Source organism: Odocoileus virginianus, chromosome 2 (assembly GCF_023699985.2).
Source record: "Odocoileus virginianus isolate 20LAN1187 ecotype Illinois chromosome 2, Ovbor_1.2, whole genome shotgun sequence".
NCBI lineage: Eukaryota > Metazoa > Chordata > Mammalia > Artiodactyla > Cervidae > Odocoileus > Odocoileus virginianus.
Genome location: NC_069675.1, coordinates 76,738,785 through 76,752,041, shown reverse-complemented (window position 1 = coordinate 76,752,041; position 13,257 = coordinate 76,738,785).

The window sequence follows — 13,257 nt, the reverse complement described above, 5'->3', positions numbered from 1 at the left end:
ATTGAAATTTCATGCTTCATCTGCAAGAAAATAGACCAAATTTTTTAAAAAGTTATAAAATTCTTCCTAAATATAAAAATGTTAAAAATGTCATTTTTAAATATATTTGCATACTTAATTCTAAGTCATCTTCGTTAAAATATGCTTATCCACTAATGAAACAATTATATCATCTTAAGTGAATTGGATTCAGTATTCTTGCCTTGAGAACCCCATGAACAGTATGAAAAGGCAAAATGATAGGATAGTGAAAGGGGAACTCCCCAGGTCGGTAGGTGCCCAATATGATACTAGAGATCAGTGGAAAAATTACTCCAGAAAGAATGAAGGGATGGAGCCAAAGCAAAAACAATACCAAGTTGTGGATGTGATTGGTGATAGAAGCAATGGTCTGATGATGTAAAGAGCAATATTGCATAGGAACCTGGAATGTTAGGTCCACGAATCAAGGCAAATTGGAAGTGGTTAAACAGGAGATGGCAAGAGTGAATGTCGACATTCTAAGAATCAGCGAACTAAAATGGACAGGAATGGGTGAATTTAACTGAGATGACCATTATATCTACTACTGTGGGCAGGAATCGCTTAGAAGAAATGGAGTAGCCATCATGGTCAACAAAAGAGTCCAAAATGCAGTACTTGGATGCAATCTCAAAAATGACAGAATGGAGGGAGGTGGAAGGGGGGATCGGGATAGGGAATACATGTATATCCATGGCTGATTCATGTCAATGTATGACAAAAACCACTACAATATTGTGAAGTAATTAGCCTCCAACTAATAAAAAAAAATAAATAAAATAAAATAAAAAAAAGAAAAAAAATGACAGAACGATCTCTATTCACTTCCAAGGCAAACCATTCAATATCACAGTAATCCAAGCCTATGTCCCAACCAGTAATGCTGAAGAAGATGAAGCTGAACAGTTCTATGAAGACCTACAAGACCTTTTAGAACTAACACCCCCAAAAGATGTCCTTTTCATTACAGGGGACTGGAATGCAAAAGTGGGAAGTCAAGAAACACCTGGAGTAACAGGCAAATTTGGCCTTGGAGTACAGAGTAAAGCAGGGCAAAGGCTAATAGAGTTTTGCCAAGAGAACGCACTGGTCATAGCAAACACCCTCTTCCAACAACACAAGAGAAGATTCTACACATGGACATCACCATATGGTCAACACTGAAATCAGATTGATTATATTCTTTGAAGCCAAAGATGGAGAAGCTCTATACAGTCAGCAAAAACAAGACTGGGAGTTGACTGTGGCTCAGATCATGATCTCCTTATTGCCAAATTCAGACTTAAATTGAAGAAAGTAGGGAAAACCACTAGACCATTCAGCTATGACCTAAATCAAGTCCCTTATGGCTATAGAGTGGAAGTGATAAATAGATTTAAGGGACTAGATATGATAGACAGAGAGCCTGATGAACTATGGATGGAGGTTCGTGACATTTTACAGGAGACAGGGATTAAGACCATCCCCATGGAAAAGAAATGCAAAAAGGCAAAATGGTTGTCTGAGGAGGACTTACAAAGAGCTGTGAAAAGAAGAGAAGTGAAAAGCAAAGGAGAAAAGGAAAGATATTCCCATTTGAAGGCAGAGTTCCAAAGAAGAGCAAGTAGAGATAAGAAAGCCTTCCTCAGCGATCAATACAAAGAAATAGAGGAAAACAACAGAATGGGAAAGACTAGAGATCTCTTCAAGAAAATTAGAGATACCAAGGGAACATTTCATGCAAAGATGGGATCAATAATGGACAGAAATGGTATGGACCTAATAGAAGCAGAAGATATTAAGAAGAGGTGGCAAGAATACACAGAAGAACTGTACAAAAAAGATCTTTACAACCCAGATAATCATGATGGTGTGATCACTCACCTAGAGCTAATCATCCTGGAATGTGAAGTCAGGTGGGCCTTAGAAAGCATCACTATGAACAAAGCTAGTGGAGGTGATGAAATTCCAGTTGAGCTATTTCAAATCCTGAAACATGATACTGTGAAAGAGCTGCACTCAATACGCCAGCAAACTTGGAAAACTCATCAGTGGCCACAGGACTGGAAAAGGTCAGTTTTCATTCCAGTCCCAAAGAAAGGCAATGCCAAAGAATGCTCAAACTATCACATAACTGCACTCATCTCACAAGCTAGTAAAGTAATGCTCAAAATTCTCCAAGCCAGGCTTTAGCAATACATGAACCATGAACTTCCAGATGTTCAAGCTGATTTTAGAAAAGGCAGAGGAACCAGAGATCAAATTGCAAACATCCTCTGGATCATCAAAAGAGCAAGAGAGTTCCAGAAAAACATCTATTTCTGCTTTATGGACTATGCCAAAGCCTTTGACTGTGTGGATCACAACAAACTCTGGAAAATTCTGAAAGAGATGGGAATACCAGACCACCTAACCTGCCTCTTGAGAAACCTGTATGCAGGTCAGGAAGCAAGAGTTAGAACTGGACATGGAACAACAGACTGGTTCCAAATAGGAAAAGGAGTACGTCAAGGCTGTATATTGTCACCCTGCTTATTTAACTTATATGCAGAGTACATCATGAGAAACACTGGGTCGGATGAAGCACAAGCTGGAATCAAGATTACCGGGAGAAATATCAATAACCTCAGATATGCAGATGACACCACCCTTATGGCAGAAAGTGAAGAGAACTGAAAAGCCTCTTGATGAAAGTGAAAGAGGAGAGTGAAAAAGTTGGCTTAAAGCTCAATATTCAGAAAACTAAGATCATGGCGTCTGGCCCATCACTTCATGGCAAATAGGGAAACAGTGGAAACAGTGTCAGACTTTATTTTTTTGGGTTCCAAAATCACTGCAGATGGTGACTGCAGCCTTGAAATTAAAAGACGCTTACTCCTTGGAAGGAAAGTTATGACCAACCTAGATAGCATATTAAAAAGCAGAGACATTACTTTGATAACAAAGGTCCGTCTGGTCAAGGCTACGGTTTTCCCAGTGGTCATGTATGGATGTGAGAGTTGGACTGTGAAGAAACCTGAGCACTGAAAAATTGATGTTTTTGAACTGTGGTATTGGAGAAGACTCTTGAGAGTCCCTTGGACTGCAAGGAGATCCAACCAGTCCATCCTAAGGGAGATCAGTCCTGGGTGTTCATTGGAAGAATTGATGCTGAAGCTGAAACTCCAGTACTTTGGCCACCTCATGGAAGAGTTGACTCATTGGAAAAGACCCTGATTCTGGGAGGGATTGGGGGCAGGAGGAGAAGGGGACGACAGAGGATGAGATGGCTGGATGGCATCGCCGACTCAACGGACATGAGTTTGAGTAAACTCCGGGAGTTGGTGATGGACAGGGAGGCCTGGCATGCTGCAATTCATGGGGTCACAAAGAATTGGATACAACTGAGCGACTGAACTGAACTGAACTGAAGTGAATTGGGAGATGCCTTTCCCACTAATAGCATTGAACAACAAGAGATTTTGGCCCTCAAATTGCTCAGTTTTTTTATTAGCAGCAATATCTAGTTCTGGGTTCTATTTCTATCTGTAACAAAGCCTCCAAAATTTAGAGTTCATTTTTATATTTTTATAAAGTATTCTTGATTTTATTCTTCTGGCCACTCAGGTAAATCTTCATCTTCACTCAGGTGAGGCTTTTGCATTTTTGACACAGTGTTTGAATATTTTCTAGTCTAATTACAAAGATCTTCATTGTTGTTTTACAGTCACTAAGACATGTCCAACTCTTTTCAGTCCTATGGACTGCAGCATGCCAGGTCCCCTGTCTTCCACTATTTCCCAGAGTTTACTCAAATTCATAGTCATTGAGTCTATGATGCTATCTAGCCGTCTCATTCTCTGCCACCCCCTTCTCCTTTTGCCTTCAACCTTTCTCAGCATCAGAGTCTTTTCCAATGAATTTGCTCTTTGCATCAAGTATCAAAGTTTCAGTTTCAGCATCAGTCCTCTCAATGACTATTCAGGATTGGTTCCTTAAGGATTGACTGGTTTGATCTCCTTGCAGTCCAAGATACTCTCTATAGTCTTATCCAGCACCAAAATTCAAAAGCACCAATTTTTTGGTGCTTAGTCTTCGTTATGGTCCAACTCATATTCATAAATGACTCAAGCATAACTCAATTTAATTACTTTTCTTTTTTCTTCTTAATTTTCAAGGACAATTTTTTTTTAGATATTAAAATTATTTCTGATTGAGTCTTAGTTGTCTTTTTTTAAAAAAAATTTTGTCTAACAGGCAACCCCAAATTTCAAGATCAGTGTCCAGGGTGTTGGGCATCAATCAATAAAGTGACAGAAATCAGATAGATAGAGATGTGAAGATAGCCTTTATTGCTGGGAAGCTGTATTGAAGGATGAAGCCTGCAGCTACAACCATACTTCTTCCCAGCTGCCTTCCCCACCTGCTTGCTAGTCAAGACCTTGGGATGCCCCACCAGACGGAAAGCCTGAAAAGTAGAAGCTTGCTCAACTAGTTATGGGATAAATTAGGGTTTCAAAGCCTCAAGAGAAAGACAGAGAACAAGCCCACAATGGGTATTGTTTTAAATACTAACTTCACACTGGCTCAAAAGAGATATATGTTCCTCCGGAAGGTGAATTTTACTTTAGATAAGAGTTCCATTTATAGAAGTAAAAGGACAGGGTACTAGGGGTCTTTTTGAGAGTTCTGAGCAGTAAATAGGAAAAATAGTAATTACACTGCTTTAAAAATTAGAAAGTTCTACTCAAGAATAAGTTACATTAACTATTGTATCTAAAAAGCACTGAACATTGGAATTGTGTCAGGGAATTATTTAGGTTGAATTCTTTACTGGAAAGAGATATTTACTATTCTCTGTGTGACAATTCCAATATATCGCATAAACAAAATAGGACAGGAGAAATAACATGTTGAATGGATGATGAAACCTATTTAATGGAAAAGCAGTAAACATGAAGTATTCGGAGGATCCACAATGTTTTCTGCTCCAGTAGTGTGGCTAATTGAGAGAAGCCTGAAAATTTTTATTTGGCTATGATTTGTATTCTCCAGCATTGTCATAGTTCAGTGCAAAGCCTCGCTCATGCTTTTTGCCTGACTTACTGTTAACTGTATGGGGTCAGTGGAATTTCAGAGAATTAAGTGAGGGTGGTTTTCTTTAAGATTCCAGAACTCAAGTCCTTTGCAAAATGTCTGCATTGTAACTCTGTGACAAGTCTACAGCCAACCTTTGCCTTGGCCTTCCCTCCTTGGAGGGAGAGATGGAGAACTCTTCCCACTCTACCTGGTCACATAGAGGACTGTAGCCCTAGCCTGAGGAGCAGAAGATTGGATAGGACAAAAATACCATCTGTTATCTCTGATTCAGGCCACAGCCTGTTTTTCCTGGACAATCACAATATCCCCTAACTGGTCTTTGTGCTTTCACTCATGCTCCTTACTGTCTGTTTCCCAGATTGTTATTCTATTAAATAGATATAATTGCTTTATTTATTAAATAGAACCCAGAATAATTATTTCAGGATATGAATAACAGTGGCTTCTCTGGTGACTCAGCTGGTAAAGAATCCACCTGCAAAGCAGGAGACCTGGGTTCAGTCCCTGGATTAGGAAGATCCCCTGGAGAAGGGAACAGCTACCCACTCCAGTATTCTGGCCTGGAGAATTCCGTGGTCTGTATAGTTCATGGGGTCACAAAGAATCAGACATGACTGAGTGATTTTACTTCACTTCACTTCATGAGTAAGAGTATGTCACTTACCTGGTGAAAACCCTTCAAAACTTTCTTTACTCAAATTTCAAAAATCCCTGTTTAACATGGGTTACAAACTATGTGATCTTGTCCTTGGCTAGCTCTCCACTGTCATCTACCATTATTCTCTTTGCTTACTTTTTCCAGCCAAATCCACCTCATTTACTGCTTCCAGAAAATGGTGAGCATATTCTCCCTTTTCTGGCTATTCTCTCTTGCCCTAGTTAGCTTATGGTTTAATTCATCATGATTCAAATATCCCTTCACCAAAAAGACCCATTGTTAGGTGATAAATTTTGTCTCCCCCAATTCATATGCTGAAGCCTTAGCCCCTAGTACCTCTGAATGTGACTGTATTTGGAGATAGGGCCTTTGAAGAAGTAATTAAGTTCAAATGAAGGCATTAAGGTAGATCCTAACCCATACGACTAGTGTCCTTATAAGGAGAGGAGATTAGAGTGAAGACACACAGAGAAAAGCCCATGTGAGGACATAACGAGAAGGTGGGCATCTATACATCAAGGAGAGAGGACATAGAAGAAACCAGCCCTGCAACATCCTGATCTTGGGCTTCTAGCTTCCAGAACTGTGAGAAAGTAAATTTCTGTTGTTTAAGTCTCCTAGTCTGTGACACCTTGTTATGATGCATCTAGCAACCTAACACTCTCAACCTGAGCACTCAATCAATAGTGCGCTTCCACTCCCTTAACAAAACTGTATTCTCCTACACAGTGCATATGTTATATATAAGCTGTGGCAATATATTATGTATTTGCTTTCCTTCCCACTTATTTTCTGCCCTGAACTCATATGTAAGCTCCATGAAGACTGGGACATGGCCATGCTCTTTGTTTTAATGACCAGAACAGTGCCTGGCACAGAGCAGGTGCTCAATGTGTGTGTTTGCTCAGTCGTGTCTGACTCTTTGCAACCCATGGACTGTTGCTTGACAGGTTTCTCTGTACATGGGATTCTCCAGGCAAGAATACTGGAGTGGGATGCCATTTCCTCCTCCAGGGGATTTTCCTGACCTGGGAATGGAACTCATGTCTCTTGCATCTCCTTTGCTGGCAGGCAGTTTTTTGTCTTGTTTTGTTTTGCCACTAGCACCACCTGGGAATCCCTGAATAAACAAATGGGTGGAATAGGTTGCTAAATCTGTATGCAGAAATCTGTATGAGAAATCTATATGTAGGTCAAGAGGCAAAAGTTAGAACTGGATATGGAACAGCAGACTGGTTCCAAATAGGGAAAGGAGTACGTCAAGGCTGCATATTGTCACCCTGCTTATTTAACTTCTATGCAGAGTACATCATATGAAATTCTGGGCTGAATGAAGCTCAAGCTGTAATCAAGATTACCAGAAGAAATATCAGTGATACACAAATGACCCCACCCTTATGGCAGAAAGTGAAGAAGAACTAAAGAGCCTCTTGATGAAAGTGAAAAAGGAGAGTGAAAAAGTTGGCTTAACACTCAACATTCAGAAAACTAAGATCACGGCATCTGGTCCCATCACTTCATGGCAAATAGATGGGGAAACAGTTACAGACTTTATATTTTAGGCTCCAAAATCACTGCAGAAAGTGCCTGCAGCCATGAAATTAAAAGATGCTTACTCCTTGGAAGAAAAACTATGACCAACCTAAACAGCATATTAAAAAGCAGAGACATTACTTTACCAACAAAATTCCATCTAGTCAAAGCTATGGTTTTTCCAGTAGTCATGTATGGATGTGAGAGTTGGACCATAAGGAAAGCCAAGTGCCAAAGAATTGATGCTTTTGAACTGCGGTGTTGGAGAAGACTCTTGAGAGTCCCTTGGGCAGGAAGGAGATACAACCAGTCAATCCTAAAGGAAATCAGTCCTGAATATTCATTGAAAAGACTGATGCTGAAGCTGAAACTCCAATACTTTGGCCATCTGATGCGAAGAACGGACTCATTGGAAAAGACCTTGATGCTGGGAAAGATGGAAGGTGGGAGGAGAAGGGGACAACAGAGGATGCGATGGTTGGATGGTATCACCAGTGTGATGGACATGAATTTGAGTAAACTCTGGGAGTTGGTGATGGACAGGGAAGCCTGGCATGCTGCACTCCATGGGGTCGCAAAGAATCAAACGTGACTGAGCGACTGAACTAAATTGAGGTTCCTAAGATTTCTTGTTTCCCTGATCTTTCTCCACCTATCCACATTCCAACTCTGTGAAGCCTTTCTTGACTCCTGGAGACTCCTGACTTTCTGGAATCTTCCTGCCCATAGGTCTTCCATTAAGAGCTCTGACACCAAATCCACCATTTTCGGCTCTGATCACTCATTTTCTTGACAGTTCAATGATGCTGCTTTATCCTGTGTTTATTACTTTTTTCCAGTAAAGGAAGGTTAACCTGAAAGGAGTCTTGCACTTGGCCCTAAGTGTTGTGCATCTCTGTACTTACGGCTAATGTGTATATTTTCAGCCATTTTCCTGGCACTTGAATTGCAGTCTGCCCATTCTTGCTGAGTAAGCCTGAGAGGAGGGTTCAGACAAATGCAGCTGATGCTTGCCCAGCTCAGGGACATAGCACATAAGAAAGCACTAATCAGTAACTTTACCCGTCTTTGCTGAAAACTTGGCAATTTCAATGCTTTAAAGATTGTGTTCATTCTAATAGCTGAGTGGTGATGCCACACTCAGAATTGGGTCCATTTACCGGGCTTGCCAGATTAAGACAATATGGATGACTAGGTTATTGTTTATAATGATATCATGGGAGGGGGCCAATAATTTGTGCAGACTCTTCAGACTGGCGTTCAAGGCCTTCCCCAAGCTGCTTCTATGCCTTGTCTCTCATTGTTCTACGTGAAGCTTCTATTTCACTTCCAACAAAATGCTTTCTGATTCCTGGGTACGCCCTTGACTTTCCTATCTCTTGTGATGCTGTCCTATCTCTTGTGATGCTGTCCCATCTCTGATTCCCTTCTCCCTGGTTATAAGATAAACACTTGGGTAAAAACAAATATCACCTTTGCTTTGATAATAGACTGTACTCTCCACACCCTTCATTTTTATATAAAGATGCTACCCATCCTCCATGGCTGGTCTTAGTTAATAGCAAAAATTAGCTATCAGTTAATAACTAGTTACTGTGTGCCAGGAGCTATCCTTAGCTTTTAACAAGGGGTAAAGTATTTGATGGGCTTCCTTGGTGGCTCAGTGGTAAAGAATCTGCCTGTCAATGCAGGAGATGTAGGTTTGATCCCAGGGTTAGGAAGATCCCCTGGAGAAAGAAATGGCAACCCACTCCAATATTCTTGTCTGTGAAATCCCTGGTGGGTTATAGTCCATGGGATTATAAAAAAGTCAGACACAACTTAGCAACTAAACAACAATAAAAATATTTGATTCTTATAATGATGCTATGAGTGCATGCTAAGTCATTTCAGTCATGTCTGACTCTCTGCAACCCTATGGACTGTAGCTCATCAGGCTCCTTTGTTCATGGGATACTCCAGGCAAGAGCACAGAGTGGGTTACCATTCCCTCCTCCGGGGGATCTTCCCAGCCCAGGGATCAAACTCGTATCTCTTTTGTCTCCTGCATTGCAGGCAGATTCTTTACCACCGAGCCACCAGGGAAATCCAATGATGCTATGATATATGTGCAAATATTATTTACAGTTTATAAATGAGGGAGCAAGTACAAAGATGCTATTTATACTTCTGAAAGAAACCTCTCCTGATTTTTCTTACATGATCTAATTGTTTTCTTCATGAAACCTCAACAGTTTTTCTACCACTTTGTTTATGTAGAGTAGTTCTCAGTGTACTTGTCTGAATCAGGATGCTGGTCTATGAGATTCTTAAGAGCAAAAGCCAAATCTTAATAATCTTTTTATCCATCACATTACTTCTTGCTCGACAGAAGCTTAAGAACTGTTTCTTACACTAGCTTGAACTGACTCCTTAGCCCTCGAAGTCCTAAGTCCTAGGCAAGCTGTTGAGACTGTCCCAGGACTCAAGATTTACTGGGCATAGAAGGGGTTTGTTTTCTTTTTTAGTCGCTAAGTCACGTCTGACTCTTTGGAACCCCATAGATTGTAGCACACGAGGTTCCTCTGTCCATTGGATTTCCCAGGCAAAAATACTGAGGTGGGTTGCCATTTCCTCCTCTAGGGGATCTTCTAGACCCAGGGATCAAACCTCATCTCTGCGTCTACTGCATTACAGATGGATTCTTTACTGCTATACCGAGCTAACTTCAACCAACTCTTTGGCTGTGGTTTCTGCATGCTACACATGGGGTTGTAAAGAGTCGAACACAACTGAGTGACTAACACACACCACAAGTATATCTTTGATAAATGAAGAGAATTTCAGGAAAGTGTTTGGAGTCTAATATCATACTTTAATGGCCACGATGGAAATCGTGCATAAATTACAGACTAAGGCTTTAGAAATGTCCAGAAACCTGCTCACTTTCCCCAGCTAATAAAATGCAGAGTCAAGGTTTGAATTCAGGTCTTTCAAAACTAACTCTGCTTTTCACAGTTGTTATACTTGACTGTTAAAGGATTACAGTACTGAAACCCAGCCCTGAGCTCACTGACAAATAAAGAGAATTGGTACTCCCAGGGCTCTGTCTTCTATTTTTTAACAGTTCTTTACTCAGAATATATCTGAACCAGGTTCCTGCTTTCTTTAGTCCTTGGCTTTGGCAATGTGCAAAGACATTTAAAATTAATTAAATTGATTCTTATCTTCGAACTGCTCCTGGATAATGCATTGGTAGTTGCCAAAGAAGCCTCACCAAAGGCATGTTAATGGTACATTAGCCTTCCATTGTCCTTTTTTTCGGGTCTCATATTCTAGGCCTTCCATTTCCAAGAACAATAATTATGGCTTTATTATCATGACAGAAAAGGAAGCAAAATATTCCATCCTCCCAGAGAGATGGAATCCGCATCAGGCTCTAGTGACAACAGTACAGGCTTTGCTCTCTGTCTGAGAGCTTTTCTGAGACAATGGTGAGACTTTGGTTCTTGGATGTGTTGAATTCATGGTCGCATGTTATGACTGTTAGGATGCTACCTTCCACAGTGATTGATGGGAGTCTGGGTTACTGCAGTTATGCAAGATGAAAGGCAAATGACAAATCCCAAAAAGCTGGTGAACACAAGTTTATTTTATTTTGTGCCAAAGTGCTTTTGTATCATTATGCAGAAAAATAAAATCTATTGTTTGCCTTAATTTGAAAGGTTTCTTCATTATAAACATCCTCCAGGTATTGCAGAACTATTTTGGTATTTCGTGTTACCTTGTTTAGTTCTTCCAACTGTAAAATAAGACTAGGATCCTTCATTGAGGCAGGAGATAAATGGTCTGGTGGCTAGGATTCCCGGTTTTCATCCAAGCTTCCCAGGTTCAATTCCTGGACAGGAAATTAAGATCTCACTTCATGCCACCACTCACTGCTGCCTCACTGAGATTATTATGTGATAAAGTGGAAACATCAAAGCTTGGTGACTTAAGGACATTTCTTTCCAAAATCAAGATGGTGACAGTTGTGTTTCCTTTTTATTTAATTTTTTGAAATATAGTTGATTTATAATATTGTGTTAGCTTTAGGGGTACAGAAAAGTGATTCAGTTATTCATCTTAGATTATATTTCTATTATGGGTTATTATAAGATATTGAATATAATTCCTTGTGCTATACTGTAAACCCTTCTTTCTTATCTATTTTATGTATAGGAATTTTATCTATTGGCTTCCCAGCATGTGCTAGTGGTAAAGAATCTGCCTGACAATGCAGGAGATGCAAGAGATGTGGGTTCAGTCTGTGGGGCAGGAAGATCCTCTGGAGAAGGAAATGGTAACCCACTCCAGTAATCTTGCCTAGAAAATTCCATGGACAGAGGATCCTGGTGGGTCAAAGTCCACGGGGTTGCAAAGAATTGGACACTATTGAGCGACTGAGAATAATTTTATCTGTTAATCCCATACTTCTAATTCATCCCTTCCTTTCTCCCTCTTCCCTTAGGTAATCATGTTTGATTTTATATCTGTGAGTCTGTGTCTGTTTTGTATGCAAGTTCATTTGTATTATTTTTAGATTCCATGTGTAATGAGTGACGTCATATATATTTATTTTTATCTGACTTACTTCCCTATAGCAAGTCCAAATCTGAAAGTCTTCCTTTGAGTTGAGCTGGAAACACCAACAGTGCAGTGAGTAGCTGGAGATGGGAATACATTAGCACAAAGAAGAAGCCCGACTTGATTGATACCACCCAGAAGAGCAATGGAGGAATAAAAAAAGAGAACTTGAACTTTAAAGCTAGTTAAGAGCTAATTCTTCATTGAGGAGCTAGACCCATTAAATGAGGGAGCTCTAGAATCCCAGCCCCATGGGTTTCCTCTGCTAAATCCCTATGGACCAAGAATGCCACCTGCCATATTGGTAGACAAGGGATATTATTGCCATCCGGCCAACAGCCACTGAAGCCACCGCCAAGTGTGCACCGAGGGGATTCAGGATGGAGACAATCCAGATACTGGCCCTAAATAGTAGTTAAAGTAGTAAAATATCAGTCGTTTAGTAGTGTCTAACTCTTTGTGACCCACGGACTGTAGCCCCTCAAACTCCCCTGTCCATGGGATCTTCCATGTAAGAAAACTGGATGGACTGTAGCCCGCCAGGCTCCTCTGTTCATGGGATTCTCTAGGCAAGAATACTGGAGCAGGTGACCATTCCCTTCTCCAGGGGATCTTCCTGACCCCAGGATCAAATCCGGGTCTCCTGCATTGCAGTCAGATTCTTTATAGTCTGAGCCACCAGGCAAGCCCCTAAGTAGTTAAGGTGAATATCAAAGGAATGACTTCAGTAAGCCCAGACTCTTGCACCTTCCCATACAAAGCTCTGAATTAATTATCTTACAGATATGTGGTTTTCTTTAATTAACAGCAATCTTTGGTGCTCTGACTACCTGGTTTTTGCTGCAAACTTGCTATCCTGTCTCCTGCCTTACATCTCTGGACCAGTTTCTCAGACCTGTCTGAGAGGCTGTATTCCAGCCTTAAGTTCTCAGAAAGTCCACTGAATAAAACATATTTCTTAAGTTTCAGGTTTTCCTTTTTTCCCCCTAGTCAACAGTTTTGGCAACCAACAAAGGCATCTAGAGCAGACTTCTCTCCTTTGCCTGAACTGTACGAGGATCTGGAACCTAGTACTGGCACAGACAGAATCCAAGCTCTTTCTGCTCTCCACATTGCAGGCCAATAAACCTGAGACGAGGTGCTGAGAAAAGGAAGGGACTTTATTCAGAAAGCTGGCTGACTGAGAAGACGGCAGGCTAGTGCTTCAAAATAACCATTTTATTGGGGCCTGGGTGCCAGGTTCTTTTATGGATCAGAGATGGGGGGAGGTGAGAAAACAAAGTAAAAAGACTTTGTAATTCTTGCAAATATCTCCCAGAGCAACAAGTCTTGGGGAGGGGATGTGTTAGTTTCACTTCCTTACAACTCTTCACAGGTGGGTA